This window comes from Arachis hypogaea, chromosome 17 (genome assembly GCF_003086295.3).
Source record: "Arachis hypogaea cultivar Tifrunner chromosome 17, arahy.Tifrunner.gnm2.J5K5, whole genome shotgun sequence".
Taxonomy (NCBI): domain Eukaryota; kingdom Viridiplantae; phylum Streptophyta; class Magnoliopsida; order Fabales; family Fabaceae; genus Arachis; species Arachis hypogaea.
Genome location: NC_092052.1, coordinates 73355276 through 73382899, shown reverse-complemented (window position 1 = coordinate 73382899; position 27624 = coordinate 73355276). Strand labels below are relative to the sequence as shown.

At 36.9% G+C, this 27624-nt stretch overlaps 1 non-coding gene and 1 pseudogene across 1 annotated transcript; one reads left to right on the top strand and one right to left on the bottom strand.

Annotated features, from left to right (window-relative positions):
- The window catches only part of LOC112763421 (transcription initiation factor TFIID subunit 4b-like), a 37022-nt pseudogene extending 27871 nt beyond the window's left edge, over positions 1–9151 (bottom strand).
- On the top strand, positions 3032–3139 carry LOC112767567 (small nucleolar RNA R71). The gene has a single exon (XR_003185008.1). It is a non-coding gene; the product is annotated as a small nucleolar RNA R71 (small nucleolar RNA).
- Positions 9152–27624: the final 18473 nt, after the last annotated feature.

Genomic DNA, 27624 nt, shown 5'->3' with positions numbered 1-27624 from the left:
TATGATTTTTCAGATTATCAAATAACATGTCTCCTTGTCGTCATTCTTTCAAGAGCCAACATATTTAACATTCTAAAACATCAACTTCAAAAGACATATGCACTGTTCAAGCATTCATTCAGAAAACAAAAAGTATTATCTCCACATCAAAATAATTAAACTAAGTTCAAGGATAAATTCGAAACTCATGTACTTCTTGTTCTTTTGTAATTAAAACATTTTTCCATTTAAGAGAGGTGACGGATTCATATTCACTACTTTAAGGCATAGACACTTAGACACTAATGATCATGTAATAAAGACACAAACATAGATAAACATTTAACATAAGAAAACGAAAAACAGAAAGTTTAAGAACAAGGAATGAGTCCACCTTAGTGATGGTGGCGTTTTCTCCTTGAGGAACTAATGATGTCCTTGAGCTCTTCTATGTCTCTTCCTTGTCTTTGTTGCTCCTCCCTCATAGCTCTTTGATCTTCTCTAATTTCATGGAGGATGATGGAGTGCTCTTGATGTTCCACCCTTAATTGTCCCATGTTGGAACTTAATTCTCCTAGGGAGGTGTTGATTTGCTCCCAAAAATTCTGTGGAGGAAAGTGCATCCCCTGAGGTATCTCAGGGATCTCTTAATTTACAGTCAAATGTTCTACCACTGAGCTATAGACCCTTGAGATGAATCTTTCTATCTCCCATGACTCGGAGGTGGAAGCTTTTGTCTTCCCTTTCCTCTTTCTAGAGGTTTCTCTGGCCTTAGGTGCCATCAATGGTTATGGAAAAACAAAAAAACTTATGCTTTTACCACACCAAACTTAGAATTTTACTCACCCTCGAGCAAGAGAAGAAAGAATAGATGAAGAAGAAGATGTGGAAGAAACTAGGATTATGAGGAGGGAAGGTGGGGATCCTGTGGGATCCACAGATCCTGAGATGATCCTGTGAGGTCCACAGATCTTGAGGTGTCAAGGATTTACATCCATACACCAATTAGGCATGTAAAATGCCTTTGCATGCAATTCTGGCGTTTAAACGCCGAACTGATACTTGTTCTGGGCGTTCAACGCCTAGATGCAGCATGTGTCTGGCGTTGAACGCCAGCCAGATGCTCCTTACTGGCGTTTAAACGCCAGTAAGCCCTTCTTCCAGGGTGTGATTTTTCTTCTACTGTTTCTGATTCTGTTTTTAATTTTTCTATTTATTTTGTGACTCCACATGATCATAAACCTAATAAAACATGAAAGAACAACAAGAATGAAAATAAATTAGATAAATAAAAATTGGGTTGCCTCCCAACAAGCGCTTCTTTAATGTCAATAGCTTCACAGTGGATTCTCATAGAGCTACACAGGTGATCAGGTCAATTTTATAGACTCCCAACACCAAACTTAGAGTTTGGGTATGGGAGTTCAACATCAAACTTAGAGTTTGGCTGAGGCCTCCCAACACCAAACTTAGAGTTTGACTGTGGGGGCTTTAGTTGACTCTATACTGAGAGAAGCTTACTGTGCCTCTTTTCCATGTTTACAGAAGGATGTCCTTGAGTATTAAACACAAGGGAGTCCTCATTCAATTGAGGGACTAGTTCACCTCTGTCAACATCAATTACAGCTCTTGCTGTGGCTAGGAAGGGTCTTCCAAGGATGATGGATTCATCCTCATCCTTCCCAGTATCCAGGATTATAAAATCAGCAGGGATGTAAAGGCCTTCAACCTTTACTAACACGTCCTCTACTTGTCCATAAGCCTCTTTTCTTGAGTTGTCTGCCATCTCTAATGAGATTTTAGCAGCTTGCACCTCAAAGATTCCCAGTTTCTCCATTATAGAGAGTGGCATGAGGTTTATTCCTGACCCAAGGTCACATAAAGCCTTCTCAAAGGTCATGGTGCCTATGGTACAAGGTATTAGGAACTTTCCAGGATCCTGTTTCTTCTGAGGCAATCTCAGTTGATCCAATGCATTTAGTTCATTGGTGAATAGGGGAGGTTCATCTCCCCAAGTCTCTTTACCAAATAAATTGGCATTCAGCTTCATGATTGCACCAAGGAACTTGGCAACTTGCTCTTCAGTAACATCCTCATTCTCTTCAGAAGAAGAATACTCATCAGAGCTCATGAGGGGCGTAAGGAGGTTTAATGGAATCTCTATGGTCTCTAGATGAGCCTCAGAGTCCTTTGGTTCCTCAAAGGGAAACTCCTTATTGATCACTGGACGTCCCAGGAGGTCTTCCTTCTTGGGATTCACGTCCTCCCCTTCCTCCTTGGATTCGGCCATGATGGTTATATCAACGGCCTTGCACTCTCTCTTTGGATTTTCTTCTGTATTGCTTGGGAGAGTACTAGGAGGGATTTCAGTGATCCTTTTACTCAGCTGGCCCACTTGTCCCTCCAAATTTCTAATGGAGGACCTTGTTTCATTCATGAAACTCAGAGTGGCCTTAGATAAATCAGAGACTAAATTTACTAAGCTAGATGGATTCTGGTTAGAATTCTCTATCTGTTGCTGAGTGGATGATGGAAAAGGTTTACTATTGTTAAACCTGTTTCTTCCACCATTATTAAAGCCTTGTTGAGGCTTTTGTTGATCCTTCCATGAGAGATTTGGGTGATTTCTCCATGAGGGATTATAGGTGTTTTCATATGGTTCACCCATGTAATTCACCTCTGCTATTGCAGGGTTTTCAGGATCATAAGCTTCTTCTTCAGAAGATGCCTCTTGAGTACTGTTGGATGCAGCTTGCATTCCATTGAGACTCTGAGAAATCATATTGACCTGTTGAGTCAATAGTTTGTTCTGAGCCAATATGGCATTCAGAGTATCAATTTCAAGAACTCCCTTCTTCAGAGGCGTCTCATTACTCACAGGATTCCTCTCAGAAGTGTACATGAACTGGTTATTAGCAACCATGTCAATGAGTTCTTGAGCTTCTGCAGGTATTTTCTTTAGGTGAATGGATCCACCTGCAGAAGTATCCAATGACATCTTAGCTAATTCAGATAGACCATCATAGAATATATCCAGGATGGTCCATTCTGAAAGCATGTCAGAAGGACACTTTTTGGTCAGTTCCTTGTATCTCTCCCAAGCTTCATAGAAGGATTCACCTTCTTTCTGTCTGAAGGTTTGAACATCCACTCTAAGCTTACTCAGCTTTTGAGGAGGAAAGAACTTGGCTAAGAAAGCCTTGACCAGCTTATCCCAAGAGTTCAGGCTATCTTTAGATTGAGAATCCAACTATATTCTAGCTCTGTCTCTCACAGCAAAAGGGAAAAGCATGAGCCTGTAAACTTCAGGATCTACTCCATTAGTCTTAACAGTATCACAGATCTGCAAGAATTCAGTTAAGAACTGAAAAGGATCTTCAGATGGAAGTCCATGAAACTTGCAGTTTTGTTGCATCAGAGAAAATAATTGAGGTTTCAGCTCAAAATTTTTTGCTCCAATGGTAGGGATGGAGATGCTTCTTCCATGTAAATTGGAATTAGGTGCAGTAAAGTCACCAAGCATCCTCCTTGCATTATTATTATTTTCGGCTGCCATCTCCTCTGTCTGTTCGAAAATTTCAGTAAGGTTGTCTCTAGATTGTTGTATTTTATCTTCTCTTAGTTTTCTCTTCAGAGTCCTTTCAGGTTCAGGATCTGCTTCAACAAGAATGTTCTTGTCCTTGCTCCTTCTCATATGAAAAAGAAGGGAACAGAAAATAATAATAGGGATCCTTTTTACCACAGTATAGAGGTTCCCCTTGTGTGAGTAGAAGAAAAGAAGATTAATAATGAAGAAGAGGAGAATTCGAACTCAGAGGAGAAGAAGGGGTTCGAATTTTTGGGTGAAGAGAAGTGTTAGTAGATGAATAAATAAATAGAAGGAGATGAGGGAGAGGGAATTTCGAAAATTAAAAATTAAAATTTAAAGTTAAATTTTGAAAAATAGTTTTTGAAAAAGGTTAGTAATTTTCGAAAATTAGGAATGAAATAAAATTAAAATTAAAAATTGAAAACAATTAATTAATTAAAAAGAATTTTTGAAAAAGAGGGAGGTATTTTCGAAAATTAGAGAGGGGAAGTTAGTTAGGTAGTTTTGAAAGAGATAAGAAACAAACAAAAAGTTAATTAGTTAGTTGAAAAAGATTTGAAAATCAATTTTGAAAAGATAAGAAGATAAGAAGTTAGAAAAGATATTTGAAAAAGATAGGATAAAAAAGATATTTTTGAAAAGATATGATTGAAACTAGTTTTGAAAAAGATTTGATTTTAAAAATCAAAATTAATGACTTGACTCACAAGTAATCACAAGATATGATTCTAGAACTTAAAGTTTGAATCTTTCTTAACAAGCAAGTAACAAACTTGAAATTTTTGAATCAAAACATTAATTTTTGATGATATTTTCGAAAATTATGAAATAAAATTAAGAAAAAGATTTTTAAAAAATATTTTTAAAATTTTCGAAAATAAATAAGAAAAATGAAAAAGATTTGATTTTTGAAAAAGATTTTGAAAAAGATAGGATTTTCAATTTGAAAATTTGATTTGACTCATAAGAAACAACTAGATTTTAAAAATTTTTGAAAAAGTCAATCCAAATTTTCGAAATTTATGAGAGAAAAAGGGAAAGATATTTTTTTAATTTTTGAATTTTTAATGAAGAAAGAGAAAAACAAAAAAAAATGATTCAATGCATGAGAATTTTTAGATCAAAATAATGAATACATGCAAGAACACTATGAATGTTAAGATGAACACCAAGAACACTTTGAATGTCAAGATGAACAACAAGAACATATTTTTGAAAAATTTTCATGAAAAGAAAACATGCAAGAAACCAAACTTAGAAATTTTTCATGTATAGACACTATGAATGCAAGAATGCATATGAAAAACACCATACAACACAAAACAATATGATATGAAGATCAATCAAGAAGGTTTATCAAGAACAACTTGAAGATCCTGATGAATGCAATGCATGAATGCAATTTTCGGAAAAAATTAATGCATAAATTTTAAAAACATGCAATCGATACCAAACTTAAAAATTGACTCAAGACTCAAACAAGAAACACAAAACAATTTTGGTTTTTATGATTTTATGAATTTTTTGTATTTTCTTTTAATTTTTTTCGAAAAACATATGGAAAAAGAAAATAAGAAATCCAAAATCTTTAAGAAGAATTTCAGGAATCTTTCAATATTAGCCCAAAGCTCCAATCAAAGGGTTGGACATGGCTTAATAGCCAGTCAGCTTTAGGATGGAATTACATGCATTGTGGTGATTAGTTGAAGATCAATCCCAAAGCAGTTTGGATATGGCTTGACAGCCAGATAGGATTCAACATGTTAACATGAAACTCTAGAATTCATTCTTGAAAGTTTTGAAGCCATAGAATAATTTAAAATTTTTTTTTTGAATATTAAATGGGAAAAACGAAAAAGAAGGAAATATTTTTGAAAAATTTTTGAAAACTTTTTGAAAATAAAATAAGAAAAAAATTACCTAATCTGAGCAACAGGATGAACCGTCAGTTGTTCAAACTCGAACAATCCCCAGCAACGGCGCCAAAAACTTGGTATGCGAAATTGTTACTCTGAGGTTGTAAAATTTGTTGTTCGTTCTCTCCCTGGCAATGGCGCCAATAACTGGTGCACAATACCATGGTCCAAATATAATTTCACAACTTCGCACAACTAAGCAGCAAGTGCACTGGGTCGTCCAAGTAATAAAACCTTACGTGAGTAAGGGTCGATCCCACGGAGATTGTTGGTATGAAGCAAGCTATGGTCACCTTGTAAATCTCAGTCAGGCGGATATCAAATGGTTATAGAGTTTTCGAATAATAATAATAAATAAATAGAAAATAAAGATAGAAATACTTATGTAATTCATTGGTGAGAATTTCAGATAAGCGTATAGACATGCTTTCGTTCCTCTGAATCTCTGCTTTCCCGCTGTCTTCATCCAATCAGTCTTACTCTTTTCCATGGCAAGCTTTCTGTAAGGCATCACCGTTGTCAATGGCTACATCCCATCCTCTCTTGTGAAAAAGGTCCAAATGCTCTGTCACGGCATGGCTAATCATCTGGAGGTTCTCGATCATACTGGAATAGGGTTCACCCTCCTTTTGCGTCTGTCACTACGCCCAGCACTCGCGAGTTTGAAGCTCGTCACAGCCACCCCTTCCCAGATCCTACTCAGAATACCACAGACAAGGTTTAGACTTTTTGGATCTCAGGAATGGCCATTCATGGGTTCTAACTTATACCACGAAGACACTAATAACTCGGACTCGGTCCCCTGTATTAGATATCCAAGAGATATTCATTCTAGCTTGTTTGCATGTAGAACGGAAGTGTTTGTCAGGCACGCGTTCATAAGTGAGAATGATGATGAGCGTCACATAATCATCACATTCATCATGTTCTTGGGTGCGAATGGATATCTTAGAAGCGGAATAAGTTGAATTGAATAGAAAACAGTAGTATTTTGTATTAAATCATGAGGAACAGCAGAGCTCCACACCTTAATCTATGGAGTGCAAAAACTCTACTGTTGAAAATACATAAGTGATGAAGGTCCAGGCTTGGCCGAAATTCCAGCCCCCAAACGTGATAAATATGATCCAAAGATGAACTAAAATCATAAGATGTCTAATACAATAGTAAAAAGTCCTATTTATACTAAACTAGTTACTAGGGTTTACAGAAGTAAGTAATTGATGCATAAATCTACTTCCGGGGCCCACTTGGTGTGTGCTTGGGCTGAGCTTGAAGTTTACACGTGGAGAGGTCATTCTTGGAGTTGAACGCCAGTTTGTAACGTGTTTCTGGCGTTCAACTCTGGTTTGTGACGTGTTTCTGGCGTTTAACTCCAGACTGCAGCGTAGAACTGGCGTTCAACGCCCTTTTGCGTCATCTAAACTCGGCCAAAGTATGGACTATTATATATTGTTGGAAAGCTCTGGATGTCTAATTTCCAACGCAATTAAAAGCGCGCCATTTTGAGCTTTGTAGCTCCAGAAAATCCACTTTGAGTACAGGGATGTCAGAATCCAACAACATCAGCAGTCCTTCTTCTACCTCTGAATCTGATTTTTGCTCAAGTCCCTCAATTTTAGCCAGAAAATACCTGAAATCACAGAAAAACACACAAACTCATAGTAAAGTCCAAAAATGTGAATTTAACATAAAAACTAATGAAAACATCCCTAAAAGTAACTAGATCCTACTAAAAACATACTAAATACAATGCCAAAAAGCGTATAAATTATCCGCTCATCAGTAGACGTCTACAAGAGACACCCGAAGAGGGGTGTAGTTGTGGTATTTTCTGGGTTTTTCAGTGGGTTGGTCTTCCTTTTTTCTGAAATCTTTATCCTTGTCCCAAGATGAGTAGGAGAATCCAGTCTTTAAGTTTTCTCCCTATCGGGAGTTCTCATCCATATTGATGTATTTTTTCGCCCGTTCTTGTACCTCATTCAGAGATGTTGGGTGTTTTTTGGATATGGAGTGGCTAAAGGGTCCTTCTCGCAGACCATTGATAAGTCCCATAATTGCTGCTTCTGTTGGGAGATTTTGTATGTCCAGGCATGCTTTGTTGAATCTCTCCATGTAACTGCGGAGACTTTCCCGATCTTCTTGTTTAATCCCCAATAGGCATGGAGCATGCTTGGATTTATCCTTCTGGATGGAGAACCTAGCCAGGAATTTCTTGGTGAGGTCATTGAAGCTTGCAATCGATCTTGGCGGCAAGCTATCGTACCACTTTATTGCTGTTTTGGTCAAGGTAGTCGGGAAGGCTTTACAACGAATTGCATTTGAGGCATCCGTAAGATACATCCGACTTCTAAAGTTGCTGAGATGATGACTTGGGTCGGACGTACCATCGTAGGGAGTCATGTCTAGGCTTTGAAGTCTTTTGGGACTTTAACTTTCATGATTTCCTTTGCAAATGGATCTTGGTCCTTGCGGGGGCTATCTTTGCGATTGGACCGAGTAGCTTTTGTTTTGAAGTCGACCTCGAGTTTGAAGAGCTTATCTTCCAGCTCTCGTCGCCTCCTGGTTTCTCTTCATAGCTCTCGCTTAGCCTTCCGCTGTCACTTGGCTTCTTGTTCTAGCTGTTTAAGGCAATTCTGTTGTTCATGGATGGCCTCTAAAATTTCTGTATTTGGGGGTTGTTTGTCTCCCTTATTTTGAGGTGTATCCTTTGGTGTGGTATCCGTATTCTTATGCGGCATTTTATACTCCAAGCCAGAGTTGTGATCGTCGTCAAGGTTGTCCTCCATGATGATGGGATGACTTCCAGGTTCCCCGGCAATGGCGCCAATGTTCCGAGGGTTACCTGAAACTGAAGGTCAATCTCGGACGAGATCTGCTGTTGTGGTCGGAGCTGTTTGCGTCTGACTTACTGATCCTTGAGTTGTTGCTGATCCTTGATCACCGGAGGGTGGTGGTACCTACAAGAGACTCTGAGTATACCTGGGTAGAATCAGAGTATGATTTATACCTGGGTGCTCCAGTATATTTATAGTAGTGTGGAGTGACCTCCCTTGAGATAAGTTAGTTATCTTATCTTATCTTTTGTGGGTGAGTCCCCTTATCTTTGACCAGCCGCCTTTTAGGTGGGTTGTTATCTTCTGCTTTGGGCCTATTTGGGCCCTTATAGCAATTTGGCCGAGCTCTTTAGGAAGAGGTCGGTATCAACGAACCTTTATAAGAGGTCGGTCGTTTTTGTCTTTGCTCAAACCGGTTCACCTAGCTCGACCTAGAGTATGAACACTGTCTTTTCTCCCACTCCTCTCTTACTTTCCTATTTATTGTCATGATTTGCGGCTGAACATCTAAGGTGACAACAGTCCGATGTCTTGTCTTCTCAAAATCAACCCGCTAGTAGGAAAATTCTTGAAAGTAAGAAATTTTATTAAGTTATAAGAGAATATTCCTGCAAGCAGGTAGAGAACAACTAACCTGTTTTGATATTCTAATCAGGTTACTTATCAGTCCACGCATTCTTTCCTCCACACACTGAAAACTCAGTTTGAATAAGTAAGATTACATGCAAACCTACTATTATGAAAATCGAAATCTTAGTTGAATCTCACCAGTGACAAGCATCTCATCTCTCCACATCATTGCTCACACCCTTCAAGCCATACTTAAACATTGATAGTAATAACAAAAACAATTGTCTATAAGGCCTGGTATGGCTAGTTTGTATCCAGATAAACTCAAAAGGAAAAATTAAAATAGATGGAGATAACAGATGAAAAGGACACTTACTAATCTCAAACAATTTTTTCTAGAGTGGAATTTTCTGCAAAATCAGCCTTTCCTCTTCTTGCACAGCTCTTCGAGTTACTTCTGAAACCCAACTGTCCTCTTTGGGACCTGAAAATAACTGCTCTTAATTCATTGAAGCGATTCATCAAACATGTGCTATGCAAATCAGTAAAGCACCAACCGAGAGCATATCTACAAATCAAAACCGTGAAGCGAAAGTAAATTTGTATACATGCATGTAAGAAAAAATTTGAAGGAATTTATGAAGACCTTACCCCCAATTTCTGCTAACAAAATATATCATTAAAGAAATAAAAGTAGTAACAATTAGCAAATACAAAATATGAGTAATTAAAAGAAGAGAATGTGGATTTGTATATAAACTTAGTTCAACAAAGATGGAGAATGAGAAGCTTCACAGAGCACAGCACGGTGGAGCAGGAAACTATAATGGAGGAGATCGCAGCTGGAAGAAAAGCGTTGATGGAGGAGATTGCCGCCAGAAGAAAGCGTCGTGGATGAGATCGCAGATCTCACGCTGCGATGGAGTTTTTTCTTGATTCTCACATTGTGATGGAATTTCGGTAGATTGAAGCATAGCATTTATTAGTAAAATATAAGAGTTAGGTTTTTAACTTTTTATATTAGTGAAGCAGATAATGAGATACTACCGTTTAAAACCGCCAAATTCACTAAAAAACCGCCATTCCACAAGTAAATTATGGCGGCCACACAAACCGCCTCACTTTATGAATATAACGGCAATATTTTAAAATTGTCATTATATTAATGCCATTTTATACCAGTTATTTTTGTAGTATAGGAAGTATTTCTAAATTAAATTTATTTAATTGTCTTCACTTTGTTGCTTTAGTTTTTTTAGTTTACTTCTTTAATTTTATTATTAAGTTGACCTTTAAATTCATTTTTTTTTCCTCAAAATCTCCAATCTTTTATTTTCATAATCAATTTATATGTTCTTCTTATAAGAGATAATTCAAACCTTAAAATTCTCAGCTATACATTTTTAAAAGTTTAAAAATCTTTCACTTTTTTTAATTGATCATAAAAATTTGATATTTAGAGTGTACTACAATAATATGAAATCAATTTAAAGATTTAAATTTCGAATGACAAATTTTTGCACATCATATATGTTCTGTAAGAATTTAAAGTGAGCTTCTTATTTGAACACGCTAATATTTCAAAAAATAATAATTATGGATATGGCCTATTTTATGATAGTAAAAATATTTAAATTTTTTGTATTTTGATCTGAATTTGATTTTGTTTTTACCTTTATCCTTTTTATCTTTATTTTTTATTTTTTTAATTATTAATTTTCACTTTTTTATTTAAGAGGCCACTTTTGACAAGGTATATAGTCACTTTACTATTAAAAATAGAATCAATAAGAGATATACAAAATGTCTTTCAAAAATCTAATAGAATATTTAGCAATCACATTTTTTTAAACCTTATCTTCTAACTTGATTTCTATGTTTTATAACTGATCTAGAACCCATTAAAATTCATTCAAATGGTATAATATTAGTGACTGTTTTTTTTATCTCAAATTCATCAAGTATAATTTGTTGTTCTTGTATCTCTCATTGTTCATTTATTTTTTATCGTGTTTTTATATAGTAAATATGGATAAATATAAATTTTTGACATGGTAATTAGTGTCATTTAAGTTTATGATTCCATTAGTATTATTTTCTTTTCCATTTTTTGAGCAAGTTATAACCAATTATCTAAAAATAAGCTTTAATACTAAATAATGAAAATAAAACACATAATTTTCTATTTGTAAGAATAAGTGAAGTAATAATACTCGCTCAGCAATGAACACATACTAATTCATTGAAAAAAGTTGTATAAAACACTAGAAAAGAGAGAAAAAAAAGACCCAGATTTTTATTATAATTTTTTTTTAATATGAGAGATAAAAATTATGAATCACTAAAATTAAAAAAATAGCTTTATTATGATTAAAATAGAATATAGAAGAGTCACAAACTACTGAACAAAATGTACATTGAACAAACCAATCAATCCAAGCATTAAAATTTATAATAAATACCAACATTTGAATATATTTTTTTATGTAAGAAAAGACCTTAAAACCCAACACAAAGACATTAACAAAACAATATGAAAGTCACGATAACTTACAATTTAAAGAATACAATAGTGAGCAAAAATGATAGAAAAAAGCTCTACTAGGGTTTCCACGCAGGAGGACGATCTAGTACAGAGAAGCACCAAAAAGGTCAAAACTCGGGGGGAAGTGGATCTTAATCAACCATCGGAGAACATGGAAATTGTCCAACATGAAGAACCTAGGGCGGAACCAGGAAAAGGATCCTATAAGGATACACTGTTGACTAGCCCTGGACTTGAAGAAGATCATAGCGCCTCGCTAGACATGGATGATGATGATCCTAACCCTGAGGATAAGTGGTATAGAAACGACGATGATCGAGAAGATGATGGGAAACCTTTCAACCCGTGTCCCAAAATTCCGGTATCTAAGGAGGAATTTGAAGAGTGGTGCAAACCTTGGAAGAATGCCCTCATAGTCAAAGTGTTGGGGAAACGTGTCACGTTTGCATTCATGGAACAACGTCTCCGCAGAGACTGGGAAAAAAAAGGTAAGATTCACGTTATTGACATGAATCGTGACTATTTTTTGGTTCATTTTGCAGATGAGGAGGACTACGCGCATGCGCTTATGGAAGGTCCCTGGATGATTGCTGGCCATTACCTTATCGTTCAAAGATGGAGGCCTTTCTTCCTAACCGAAACCACCGAAGTTCGAAAGATCGCCGCCTGGATTCGCATCCCAAATCTACCGATCGAACTGTATAACCACCGATTTCTCTGGAGGGTTGGCTCAGCCATCGGACATATGCTCAAGATCGATCGTACTACCTCAATTCACTCGAGGGGGAAGTTCGCCTGGATATGTGTTGAGATCGACCTGGCAAAACAACTAGTGCCACGTATATCCGTTCTTGGTTGTGAGTTGAACCTGGAATATGAAGGACTGTACCAAATTTGCTTCACATGTGGTAAGTATGGTCATAGGTCAGAACAATGCATGGAAGACGGTGCTAGCAACGGCGTCCAGACGGAGGAGATCCGTACAGCCGACACTCTGCAAGGTGGGGCCCCAACTACTAATGTGGCTGACGAAAATGGAAGGCTCACTGATCAGCAGAATCTCCGTGATCCTAGCAACGGGAAGGCCAACCCTGATTTTGGGCCGTGGATGTTGGTGAAAAAATTTAATAATAGAAGGAAATCCCAATTTGGACAGAAACAATCCCACGCCAACCGCGATACGACTAATTTCCATAACACTGATGAAGGAATCTCTCATAAAGGGAATATTACCAATTTGGGATCCAGATTTGATATCTTGCAAGAAAATAATCCGGGATTGGTCCAAGGCAGCGAGAATGAGGCGGTAGTGGGCCAGGACATAATAGGGAAAACTGAGCAGCAATTTACCCAAGCCCAAAGTGAAACCGAGACAACCCAAGTGCAGAGAAGGGTCATCAAACCGGGAGCTGGTAAGAACCCGCAAACCCATAAGAAATTGGTTCCCCCCCCCAAAAACCAATGACATAACCGGGTAGGAAAGAACCAAATGGAAAAAGCAAAGCTCGAACTCTGGGGATCTCCACCACGAACCCTAAAGGGCAGGAGAGCGCAACCAAATCAGCAAAGGGGAAGGAAAAAAGCGCCGAGCTTGAAGGTATGGAGATGGTGGTTTCGGAACACATGAAAAGGATGGTGCAGGACAGATGGGAAGCGTTCAAATTTTCGAAGGGCAACCAAACAACCCTGGAAGGGCATATAGTAAGAGAGAATTTGATCTTCAATCATGAAAAGCACCTGCAACCTCCGAATTCTTGTATGGGTAGTTCAGAATACAGGGGTAATCACTTGAAATTACTCGATGTGGCTATGGCCGATGCGGGTGGTAGTGGAAAACTGGAAGCCTCATCCCCTCAGGACCAAGGGGGTCCGCTGTTAGGGTCCCGTAACCGAAGGTGAACCCAGCCGTTTTTGGTTTTTCATCCATAAGGTTACAATGATGAACATTATTAGTTGGAACTGCAGGGGAGTAGGCAGTAAAACCTTCCCTTCTCTTATCCGTGATCTGAGGCATGAATATGGTGCCAATATGTTCTTCCTCTTAGAAACTCATGTGAGTGGTGTTCGAGGTAACCAGATTAGAGACAAGATAGGTTTCGATAAATCCTTTGTGGTGGATGCAGTGGGTCATGCTGGAGGTATATGGTGTCTCTGGGATTCTTCTGTCTGGAGTGTGGATGTGATTGAGCATGACAAGCAGTATGTGCACCTAAAAGTCTCAGGTAACAATTCTATGCCATGGCTCATTACTGCTGTTTATGGAAGCCCCCAGCGTGTGACAAGAAGAACGCTGTGGCAAGCCCTTAAATCTTATGCTGATAATATCAACCTCCCCTGGTGCCTGTTGGGCGACTTCAATGCTATGCTAAACAACTATGAAAAGAGTGGAGGGGCACTGAGCAATGGCCATGGTGCTTGTAAGGAGTTCCAGGAGTGTGTCTCGACCTGTGGCTTGGTTGATTTGGGCTATGCAGGATGGGCGTACACTTGGAAGAGGGGCAATCTTGCTGAGAGGCTGGACAGGGGTTTGAGTAATCTGGATTGGCAAATTGCCTTTCCAGAGGCCCTCGTTAAACATATGCCGATGTTGAAATCAGACCATTCTCCTATTTGCCTGCAACTGTCTCCTGTTAGCATGCAGAATAGAGGAAGGAGGCCGTTTCGTTTTCTTGCGGCTTGGATTACTCACCCTGACTTTGGGAATGCGGTTGATGCTTCTTGGAATGTCCAGGGCTCCTGGGCAGAGGGCGTTCTTAACTTCAAAGAGAGGATTAAAGAGTGGAATAATTCAGTCTTTGGGGATATCTTTAGACGAAAGCACAGAATTCTTAGAAGATTCCAAGGAATTACTTCTAGTCTGGGATACGCTCATAACTACTTCCTTGATAATCTTCAAAAAGATCTGTGGGTGGAGTATGAGAAAATTCTCCTTCAGGAAGAACTGCTTTGGTTCCAAAAAGCCAGGAGTAAATGGATAAATTTCGGGGACCGCAACACCAAATTTTTCCATGGTTCTACTATGGTTAAAAGGCGAAAAAATAAAATGGCTTCCCTCCAGAATGATACCGGTGATTGGATAACTGACAAGGCTACTCTTGAATATATGGCTACCTCCTTCTTCTCAAATCTGTATAAAGATAACGAAAACCATATTCTCTTTATCCTGGAAAACATGTTTCCTGATATGAGCAGCTCTGACTTCAACAGTATAGGCAGGAATGTGTCCGATGAGGAAATCAAGGATGCAATGTTCAGCATTGGGAGTTGGAAGGCCCCTGACAGAGATGGTCTTCAAGCTATCTTTTACCAAAGTCAGTGGAACAAAATAGGCAGCGACGTATGCAATCTGACTAAAAATATTTTCCAGAATCCAGATAAGGTAAAAGAGGTAAACGAGACGCTTATCACTCTTATCCCAAAAATAGAACCTGTGGAACATCTTAAGCAATTGAGACCCATCAGCCTGTGCAATGTTTCATATAAGGTGATTACTAAAATCCTGGCCAATAGGTTGAGAAGTGTCATGAATAATTTGGTTATGCCTAACCAGTGCAGTTTTGTTCCTGGTAGGCAGAGTTCTGACAACATCATCATTACACAAGAAGTCATTCACTCTATGAGAAATAAAAAAGGTAAAAAAGGTTGGATGACCATCAAGATTGACCTGGAGAAAGCTTACGACAGACTCAATTGGAACTTTATAAAGGAAACACTCATGGACATTGGTTTTCCCCAGAACTTCATTAACTTAACCCTATCCTGTATCTCCACTGCCAGAATGAGAGTGTTTTGGAATGGGGAAGAGCTGGAAGAGTTCTCTCCCACCAGAGGTATAAGACAAGGAGACCCCATCTCCCCGTATATTTTTGTACTCTGCATTGAAAAACTGTCTCAACTTATTAGTGCTGCAGTGGAACATGATTTTTGGAAGCCTATTCGTCTAAAGAAGGATGGTCCGCCTATCTCCCACTTGTGCTTTGCAGACGATATCATTCTCTTTGCAGAAGCCAACGTTGACCAAGCCAATATTATTAATAAGTGTCTTGAAGCCTTCTGCAAAAGCTCTGGTCAAAAAGTTAGCAAAGATAAAACTAGAGTCTTTTTCTCCAGAAATGTGGGTCACAATGTGAGAACAGAGATTAGTAATGTCATGCAATTTACCAGAACAGATGATTTGAGAAAGTACTTAGGTGTCCCTATTCTCCATTCAAAAGTAACAAAGCACACCTTTGAGGGTATCATCAACAAACTCCATGTCAGACTAAACTCTTGGAAAGCCTCATCTCTCTCCTTGGCCGGAAGAACAACTCTGGTGAAATCCGTCCTTTCTTCTATGCCTATATATAATATGCATTCTGCCTTATTACCTACTGCTACTTGTAATTCTATTGATCGCATTTGCAGGAATTTTATTTGGGGTGATACAGACCAAAATAAAAAGGTTCATCTTCTTAACTGGAAGAAGATATGTGAGCCAAAGCAATCTGGTGGACTGGGCATTAGACATGCAGGACAAATGAATCAAGCCTTTATGATGAAGGCTGGTTGGGGGCTTATAGCTAGAAAGGATGATCTTTGGGCCAGAATCCTTCGTTCTAAATATGGCTGTGGAAACGACACTATTCCTAAAGTAGCTAAAAGGAGAAATAACTCAAATCTTTGGAAGGGCATTTGTGCCTCTTGGGACAACGTGGAACGCAACTGTATCTGGAGAGTTGGCGATGGTTCCCAGATCCGCTTTTGGGACCATTACTGGGTCCCCGGAGTAGGCCGGCTAAGAGATTCCGCAATTCAGGTAAGCAATAGTGTTAACTTATCTGAGATGTTGATGGACTTTCTGGATGTTTCAGGGCTTTGGGACGTGGGGAAGCTACAAAGGATGCTGCCAGAGGAGATCATTAAGAAGATCGTAGCTATCTCTCCCCCCTCCCCTTGGAAGGAAGCGGACCACCTGGCCTGGGGGCTCTCCTCGGATGGATCTTTCAGCACAAAGTCAGCCTACCAGTTGAACATGGAGAACCAACATGCACCGAACAAGAACTTCCGATTGGTGTGGAATTGGCAGGGGCCGGAGCGCATCAGAACCTTTCTTTGGCTGGTAACACATAATGCTATTCTTACGAACTCAGAGAAAAGACGAAGGCACCTGACTAATGATGACACCTGCCCAAGATGCCGAAGCCATGAAGAATCAACCATACATGTACTTAGGGACTGCCCCTATGCTATGAGCATCTGGAACAGACTTATCCCCCCTAACGGGAGGAGCTCCTTCTTCAATACCGAGCTCAATGAGTGGTTATACCAAAACTTGACAACCAATAAAAACTGGAACTGCCTTTTTGGTGTTGCGTTGTCGTCCATATGGTACCTCCGAAATAAACTTGTCTTCAATGGAGAATCGGCCCATGTCAACACGGCCGTCAACCAGATTAAAGCGCGATCGGAGGAGTTCCTCAGCCTTACCAGAAGCAGTTTAAAGCCGCAGAAGTCCCAAGCTGCTGGTGAATCTCTCATTAGATGGTCTTGTCCGGAGGAGGGGTGTGTTAAAGTTAACGTTGACGGGTCCTGGTTTGGTCACACAAGGAATGCAGCCTGTGGCGGTGTTTTTAGAAACTCAGATGGGAGATTTCTACAAGGATTCTCCTGCAACTTGGGGAACTGTTCGATTATGCACGCAGAATTATGGGCAGTTATCCATGGACTGAGTATTGCTACTACTAAGGGCTACCAGTGTCTTTTTGTTGAATCTGATTCCGCTGAGGCCATCAACTTCATCAACCGCGGATGCAGCCCCACTCACCCCTGTGCTCCTCTAGTCCAGGACATTCGTGGCTTGGCAGCTAGAATCCAGAAAATCACCTGGTTACACTCCCTCCGTGAAGCAAATTCTGTGGCGGATCTACTTGCTAAGAAGGGACAAGAACTCCCTATAGGGCTGCACCTGTTTGATAAAGCCCCCCCCTTTATTAACTATGCTATTCTGTGTGACTGTTTCGAGACCCTTAGGCTAAGGGGGTCTTGAGTCTTTTATTTTTGCTTGCTGTTTGTTTCTGTTCCCTTTCCTTGGGTCCTTGACCCCCTAGTTCACCAAAAAAAAGACATTAACAAAACTCAAATTTTACGTTTTAAAATCTCATAATTTAATGTCAAATTTAAGTTTTCAATGTCGAGTCTATACGACACACAAATAACATTCCTTATATTTTAGACTAACAAAATTGCTTCACATGTAGTGGAGTTTTTTTTAAATAAAATAAAAAAATTATTATTTTCAAAAAAAAGAAAAAAGATTTATTATTTATGAACATCTAATTTTTTTTTTTTGGGTCTTTCACTCAGCTTGCCTATAGGTTCAGCAAACCGTTTTTTTTTTAATTGAGTTCGCATATGTGATCGATAAAATGTCTATCTACTTAATTCGTTTTTAGGTTAAACGAACTCATCATTTTGTCGTTCTATAAAAAGTAGTTTCCTTATCTCTCAATTGTGCTTTTTACCATAGAATTTTAACATCTTCTCACTCTCCTCTTTATCCTTCAATTGTACTTTTTACCACAGAATTTTAACATCTCACTCTCCTCATTACGGATAAAACTCTTCTAAATAAGTTTTTTTCCTTTTTTTTTATTTTGTTACTTATATCATGTATAAGTATTATAGAAATAAATATTTAGATAAAATTAGATTAGATAATAATTATATAGAAAGGGCATTAATTTAGATAATATTATATTGAATAATATTAGATATTATTATATTTAAAGAGTATTTAGATTAATATGTTATTTGAATTTATTGTGTAAGCTTAATATGTTCTAATTATTTATTTTTTATTTTTAATTTAGGATTAATTAATATGTTATAATTATTTTATCCCATTTTGACATGTTATAATTATATTTATTTTAGTTTAATTATTATTTATTATGTTAGTTTAATTATTCTTTATTATTGTTATTATTTAATTATGTTAGTGTATTTATTATTATTATTATTATTATTATTATTATTATTATTATTATTATTATTATTATTTTAGTTAAATTGTATTCATAATAATTTTTAATTATTTTATATTAGATTAACTTAATAGAACAAAAGTTACTAGGCTATGAAAAAAGATAAATAGAGTGAGATTGAATATAATTTTTAATGTAATTACTGTCTCACATTTATAAAAATTTGTAGATTATATTTTTATTATTGGTGGAGCTATATTACCGTTGGAATGGACAAACTGAGCAAAAGCAAAGCAAATCGCTCATAGCTTGGACGAACAGTATAAACATTAAGTCAATTTATCTTTGGCATAGGCAAACTGCTTTAAAAAAAATTAGTTCACTTTAAAGAAATTAATTCATCTCTCCTTTGCACGAATTTCATGATATTGAGATTACTTCATCTGTTCCTTAGACGAACTGCAACAAAAAAAAAAATACTTGTATATAATTTTTTTTAAGTTTTGTTATTAAAAATAATAATATTTATTAATTTATTTAAGAAAAGATTCTATGTATTGTTGTTCGTTAATACTGTTGTATATTGATTATATATTAGCTACAATGATAACTCTACTACATAGTAAGTCCCAACCACCTTTGCACATACATCAAATTTAAAAGTAGAATGATCAAGACTTGAACCGGACCCAATATAAATTTTGTCAAATTTGGATTTGTCATTTTTATCCTAAATTATTTTCGAGTTGGGTTTATATTATACTTCGGTCACTCAGTTCGAAGTCATTTTTTATAATAAAAAATATATTTTAGAATAAAATCAGTAATATTAAAATATATTTTTATACTTCAATTAATATTTTTTATATTATACGATATTATTTTTATTTTAAAATAATTTATATTGGTATAAATATGATATAATTTTTGTTAAATTTAATTTTTAAAAATAAAATTTATTATTTTAGTATATAAAATTTACAAATTTATATATACTAATTGTTATCAAATCGATCCAGTTTAACCCGGTTTATTTCAGATCACCTTCGAATTGAATCAAGTAGACATGATACTGATACGGAAAAAAAATAAACAAAATAACATGAAATGAAATTGAATAAGAAAGATACATTAAAATTGAAATAGAAAATAAAAGGAATAGAATGAAATTGGATACAAAAAGAATCACTCTAGTTTTTTATTCAATTTTTTGATGTAACAAGAAAGGGACTCCTCAACTTCACTTGTTCACACTATAGTTTGAGAATTAAATCGAATGAACTCATCAACCTTCTATCTAATTCCCCATGCAACAAGAGAGGAACTCACTCAACCTCACTTGTCTACACCATGGTTTCATCACAAGCCAAAAAGTGCTTTGGCACCGCTAATCACTCAATGCTACGACTACAATTGCTAAGGAGGTATTTATAACCTCTTATTAGGTTAAAACAAAGAAAACCCTAAAGTCCACAAACATAAAGTCTAATCTAATAACTAAATAAGCAAAAATCAAAATATATAAAAAAAATAAACTAATAACGTTTAAATAATATTTGATATCTTCATATTACGAACATTTGAAGTACGTATAATTCTCTCCATCTTCAAAAAAAATTCGTCATGAAATTTTGCAGCTGAAAAAATAGTATATGAAAAGAGACAATATAAAGAAGATCATTTCTTTTTTTTGCACTGTAAGTCTTTTTATTTTTTTAAATATAAAAAATTAACAAGATGACAAGATAATAATGAAATATAAACAAGAAAGACAAGAACATAAAGAAAAACGTAAAAGATACTGTACACTTTTTTTATTTTTTGAATACAAGAAGAACAGATATAGATTAATAAAGATTAATCTAATACTTGAATTCTGATACCAAATGATATGAAAAAAAAAAGATAAACAAAATGATATGTGTAACACTCTACCATACAGAGCCTTACGCTTAAGTCGTAAAACAGAGGTGGTGAGGTATTACGACCTCTAAGAATAAAATATATATGTAGATATAGTTGAAGAAATTTGTAACTAGGAGCCTTGAAGAAAGGTTTAAGCAAAATCGTAAAAAGAAAAGCGCATTACACTCGTAAACGTAAAATCGGAGAAAAGATAAGGGTAAGACGTGAGTATATACAAAGAGTTGAATACCAAAATACAGAATATTAAGCTTCGGATGCAACCTGCGAAACTAAGGCTGACCGGAATATAAATACATATATAAGCATAAGTATATATCCCAAGATAAACCCAACATGCAAAAAGAAAATACTTAGTTCTCCAAAAAGCCTCTAAGAGGTTTTTACATCATTTATCTATATATACACATAGGAGAATCTATGAACAGAAAATACATAACAGACAATTCCAAAATATAATATCCCAATTTCGCTTGCCAGAGAAGCCTCTAGATGCTCACCGAGACACATCTCGACCTGCATCTAAAAACAAGAACATAGATGTGGAATGAGAATCGGAGGTTCTCAGCATGGTAATGGTGTCCACATACATAATATATAATGTCTTGGAAAAGCCAGAGGCGATCCTAGAACTTCGACACTTAGATTTAAATCTTAAAGTTTATAAATGGAAAACGTTAAACATGGTAGGTTATCTAAGGTTCTTATTTCTAATTCCTTTCTAACTTAAGCCCTAACTTTCGCCTTCCTCCAATCCTCCAAAACTCTGGTGCATAAACAAGCAATACAAACAAAGCAAATACAAGTAGGATGTAGATACAGCAGGTAGCAAATATAGCAGGTAAGCATAGTAATCACATAAGCAAGCCCAATTATTGCACAATCAAACAAAACACACATATGCATATGATGTATGCCTGCCCTATGGCTGATGAGTCTCATCTATCAGTTATACAGCCAACCCGACATGTCCAGTAGTTAACCCGGACATCATCCTCTTGAAAACTGGTAAGTGGTATAGTACCACGATCCTCACCTAGTGGGCGGTAAACCACCTCGATCTCCACCATCTGTGGGTGGTAAACCACCTCGATCTCCACAGATATTTTCAATTGGAAAACAACACACACATGGGCGGTAAATAACCACGATCCCCACAAAATAATTTTTTATCAAATCTGGTGGGCGGTAAATAACCACGATCCCCACAAAAAATTTCATATCAAATTCATCCTCTTCATCATTCAATTCATTCAATAATTATCATCATCACACCTCCCATTCCGTTCATCAATAATTTATACTCAAAACATAATTCTCTTCTTAACTAAGTAAAACTCAAAACAAAATACTTTTCTTAATAAATCATGTTCCAAAACATAATGCATTTCCTTTCTTTATAAATCAAAGTCAAATAATATAATTCTTTTATCCATACTTGTCTAAATAATAATTCAAAGTAAATCTCTAATTTTTATAAAAATTTCGGCAGCATCTCCTTTAAAATTTGGACTTTTCCACCCTTCTCAGGTCCCAACCAACCCACATTTCAAACCCTTTTCAAATCATTTCCAATAAGCCAAACCAATTCCAATATCAAAATCATTTCTAACTCTCAATTCATTCATTATTCAACAAACACACACACACACACACACACACACACACACACACACACACACACACATATATATATATACACACAAACATAACTCAACCAATTCTGAATCTTTCATTATCAATACTCACATTCATCAATAATCATTCATCAACTCCCATCAACAACTTTAATTAATACAGTTTCTACAACTAATTCAACAAAATCATCATTCATCAACTCGTTCACAATATAATTTCACATTTCCATCAAGGTTACTAGCATTAACATATTCCCACATTTCCAACATCCTATGGTCAGTTAGCCTATGTTTTCACAAAATATTATATATTATCTACGAGAAAACAAAACCATACCTTGGCCGATTCCTCCCTAAACTTGAAACACCTCAAAAACCTCTCATTTCACAAGCTCTAAACATCCAAACATCAATTCCTCAAGCTTAATCACCCGAATTTTATTCCAAACCGCCCAATTGAACTCTAAATCAATAAGAACACAATCTAATTCATACAATATCACTATAATCGATATAGAATTCACTAAATTTGAATTTCACCAAAGAAATAAGAGTTCCTTACCTTACCCACAGCTCAAATGAACAAAACCTAATAGTTTCCTCAAGCTAACTCAAGCTTAAAACATCAAAATCACATAATCTATCAAACTCAAAATCTTAAATTTTGAAATTAGGGAAGAGTGACAGAGTAAGAAAAATTCTAGATTCTTATGAAATTGATATATGGGTTTTGTAGAGAATTTTGAGATGAACGCATTGTCACTAACAGCTTGTCAATCGGAGCTCCGGATTGAAAGTTACGGACAATGGAATTTCAGAGACGTTAAGGGTTTCAGTTATGCTCTTTCTCTTCTCTTCTTTCAGCGTATCGAAGTGAAAAATGAAGGAGAAAGCTTCGGTTGGAAGCTTATATAGGTTGGGACTTGGCTGATTTAGGCCTAGTTCAACCAGTTCGCCCTGTTGGCCCGGTTTTGGGCCAAAATCTTTAAAATTAGTGTGAAAATTTGTATTTTTAATATTTCTACTTCTCTAAACTATAAAATTTAATTTCCTAATATCTTTGAATAATAATTAATTTATTGGATAATTATTTATTAATTTTACGAGGTTTAGATCCTACCCACCTAATTAAGAATTTTGTCGCAAAAATTCTGATTCAGTTACCTGATAATAGGTGCGGGAGTCACTTCCCATTCCGAATTTCAAGCTCTCAAGTGTGTTCCTCGATTCCAGCTCGACTCCAAGAATCCTTTACTAATGGTACTACTCTTCAGCGTAGTCGCTCAACACTGGTATTGTTCATTCTAACCAAAAGTACTTGAAGTGTTAAATCTTCTTCTAATTTAATTGATATGGTAGTAAAACTATTTGATACATTTCCGGCCACCAATCCGTCTTAATACTTCAAACGGCTCGATACACCTCGATTTCATCCCCTTAATCTTGATTGCCCCTCAATTCTAGTCTATTGAAGCAATCTCAAAGAATGTGTAACTTCTTTCTTTAAACTATCTAGGGTTTCTCTCCCGGTCCGCATAACTTTCCTATCTGCTTTGCTCAGTCAAAATCTCAACTTGAATTTGCTTGGTTTTTCTCTGTTGTCTTGGCTTTCGATTTGGGACCTAGGACGCCTGAGCTTCCAAGAAATAGTCTTCTCTATAACCAGTTAAACGCTGAGTTATATGCACTACTACTTTATCTTTCGTGATATATTTTAGTAACTTTAAGGTGAATCAAAGGTTCGCTCATGTGTGCTTTGGACAATAGTTTACGTGTCTACTTTCGAGATTCGGCACACTAAGTCTTTTCTTATACATTTAAATTCCATTCATATTTTCCATTGATATCTTCTTGATTCCCTTGTTCAACAAGATTCGATATTCTTGGTAGCTTCTTATCCTCTTACTGCGCTCTCTGAATTTCTAGCCTCACAATTGTTTAACATTTGCAGTTGATCCAGTCTGACACCTCCATCCACTTTCTCATCTTCCAACCTAATATTCCAAACTTATTAAACGGTTTATTCTCCTTAATTGTCCTCCAAACAATACTCAGAGACTTCTTGCTCAGGGCATCCACCAATAGATCATAATATTGCATCAACACGTCTCCTAAGCCCTTTGGTAATGTATCGTAGTAAGCCTTAGCTTAAATGGTTCGTCAGGTTTAGGTAATCACGAGTACTGACATTGTAGTTAATTTATTTCTTTCAAGGTTCGAAAGCTTCATTCGCATTTAGGCATCCATACAAATGGTGTATACTTACGGTTCAATCTACGGAAATTAAACATCACAACTCCCCATGATCCTGCACATGCTCAGGCTTCATCTTCTGCGTCCACCAATCATGTTCTAAGGAACTAATGCTCCGAGGGTTATATCTAAGAATTGTGCATGATACAAAATCAAGCTCGAGTTGATTTTCAAAAAGATTCTAAGCTCAAAGGACAAACGAACAACCCAAACGGTGTTCGCAAGAAATTAGAAGGATGTCTTGTGTTCTGATTAAATAAAGTTGTAGAAAATTTTATGAAATATACAGGATAAGAATTAAGATGTATCTCACGGAGGGAAGCCAAATTAAACACTTTGATTAGAAAGAAGCAAGGCATATTGAATTAAGTCTCCATCAATTTTTGAAGAAATACAAGTTCACAAAGAAAAGCAATTCGACTGCTAGTTTTCAAAGATTCAAGAATTGCTTGGTTGTATCAAAACAAAATTAGGCTCGCCTTGGAGAGTACAAAGTTCATGCATGATTATGTGCGAGTAAGAAATAGAATTAGAGAGACAATTAAATCTTTAACAAACAAAGAATCTGAAACAAAACCTCGAGCAAGTTATAAGGGAAAAAGAATCAATCGGATCACGAAGGTCCATGGATACTCAGAGCTCAATCAATCTCTCTCCATTATAGCTCACCATCATAGAATTCAAATACTACCCCTCGCGACCATCAGCTTTTTCAGACCCTTCGGACATAAATCGAATTGTATATTCAAAGCAATTCAGCAACAAGCGGTGCATTGATAACCAGTCCAATCCTATCAGTGGTAAGCAAGAAGGAACCTCGAGTCTAAGTATTATAAGTTGAGAAGTTGGTATAAGCACGCTAGAATCACAACTAAGTCTTAACACTTTCAGCTCTAAATCTTCACATACGTTATACACTATGTCTAAACACGGCATTCCCAATATTATATAATGCAATTAGAATTCTATTAACATTTTTCAGTATTACTCCCACCTTGTGGTCACGATTGATCAGCGTCCTGAGCCTTTCTACGAGAGTAATTTCTGGAGATATGACCCGGTGCCCCGCACCTATAACACAGACTTAAACCCTTTCAGCATGGCCTATTTGGATGAAAACTTTTGCACCTTTGGCACCTCACATCCTCTGGGTAAGGCGTCACTTGCTTCCCTTTATCAATCCCCTGGACACTACCACTCCTCTTGAACTCTTGGCCCCTCGGTGCAAAATTCTGGTTGTGGTCCCTTCGGCGGAACTCTTGGCTTTCAACCCCTGCCACAGTAGCCTTCTTTAAACATTCTTCCATGACCCTGCTCTTGTTTACCAAGCCTGAGAAAACTTTGATTTCCATCGGGCCCACAGAACTCAATATATCACTTCGAAGTCCTCCTTCATATTTGATGCACTTCCACTCCTTAAAGTCTCCTGGAGTTTCCTGACAAATCCTAGAGAATCGGCACAATTCCTCAAACTTGTTCGTGTATTCAGCGACCGACATCTGACCCTGTTTGAATTGCAGCAATTCAAGCTCCTTAGCTGTTCTGACCGAGTTGAGGAATATTTCTTGTAAAACTCAGTTCAGAATGCATCCTAGGGTATAGCAGTATCACCCTGTTGCAAAAGGCATTGCGTCCCTTGCCACCAATAGGGGGCTTCACCCACTAACTGATAAGTTGCAAACTCAACATGTTGATCTTCAAGGACTTGTTGTGCTTGTAAAGCTTGCTCGATTGCTTGAAACCAGTTGTCGGCCTCAGTGAGGTTCGTGGTTCCTCCGAAGATCGGTGGATGTATCTTCAGAAAAGTTGCAACCGTCATTGGCCTGTTATCCCCATTAGCGCCGTTCCCATTTCCAGCTTGATTCCCTAGCGCTTCAGCTGTCGCCTGCATAGCCACAGCCATATTTTTCAAGGCAGCCATAAAGTTCACAGCGTCATTTCTCGTTGTTTCAAGATCCGCAGTACCTATTCTACCTCTGCCTTGCCTGCGACCGCATCCACGAGTCGCCATCTGGTTTCTGTTCACACCAAACAAGTGATATCAATGTGATTAGTCTCAATATCACAAGTCTAGTGCTTCAAAGTCCCAAATGCATGCTCATGAACATTCATACCATATTTATCAGTTAGATAACCTAGTTTAGCATGTAAAAAAACCTAGAGTATGTCCAGAAGCATAGTCAGTTCGTCCTTCAGGCTCTACAAGAACGAACTGCTCTGATACCGTAATGTAACACCCTACCACATAGAGCCTTACACTTAAGTTATAAAATAGAGGTGGTGAGGTATTATAACCTCTAAGAATAAAATATATATGTAGATATAGTTGAAGAAATTTGTAACTAGGAGCCTTGAAGAAAGGTTTAAGCAAAATCGCGAAAAGAAAAGCGCATTACACTGTAAACGTGAAATTGGAGAAAATATAAGGGTAAGACATGAGTATATACAAAGATTTGAATACCAAAATACAGAATATCAAGCTCCGAATGTAACCTGTGAAGCTAAGTCTGGCTGGAGTATAAATACATATATAAGCATAAGTATATATCCCAAGATAACCCAACATGCACAAAGAAAACACCTAGTTCTCCAAAAAGCCTCTAAGAGGTGTTTACATCATTTATTTATATATACACATAGGAGAATCTATAAACAGAAAATACATAACAGATAATTCCAAAATATAACTTTCCAACTTCGCTTGCCAAAGAAGACTCGAGATGCTTACCGAGGCACATCTCGACCTGCATCTGAAAACAAAAACATAGATGTGGAATGAAAACCGGAGGTTCTCAGCATGGTAATGGTGCCCACATACATAATATATAAGGTCCTGGGAAAGCCAGAGGCGATCCTATAACTTCGACACTCAGATTTAAATCTTAAAGTTTATAAATGGAAAACCTTAAACATGGTAGGCTATCTAAGGTTCTTATTTCTAATTCCTTTCTAACTTAGGCCCTAACTTCCTCCTTCCTCCAATCCTCTAAAACTCTGGTGCACAGACAGGCAATACAGACAAAGCAAACACAAGTAGGATACAAAAACAGTAGGTAGCAAATATAGCAAGTAAGCATAGTAATCACATAGGCAAGCCTAATTAATGCACAATCAAACAAAAGACACATATGCATATGATGTATGCCTACCCTATGGCTGATGAGTCTTATCTGTCGGTTATATGATAGATGACGTTTGCTCGATGGTCTAGATTTTCTTCTTATAGAAAAGAATTACTTCGTTGTAAGCATAGCTCCAAACCAACAAACAACTCTCGCATTAAAAAAATGTTGAGTTGTCACATGTACAAACCCCAAATAAGAATTAACCGAAGTATTTAGACTCTGAGTCGTCTCACGAGGATAGCAATGAAGTGGTCAATTATTAGCTATGAGGAGTAAAAGGGGTTTGGT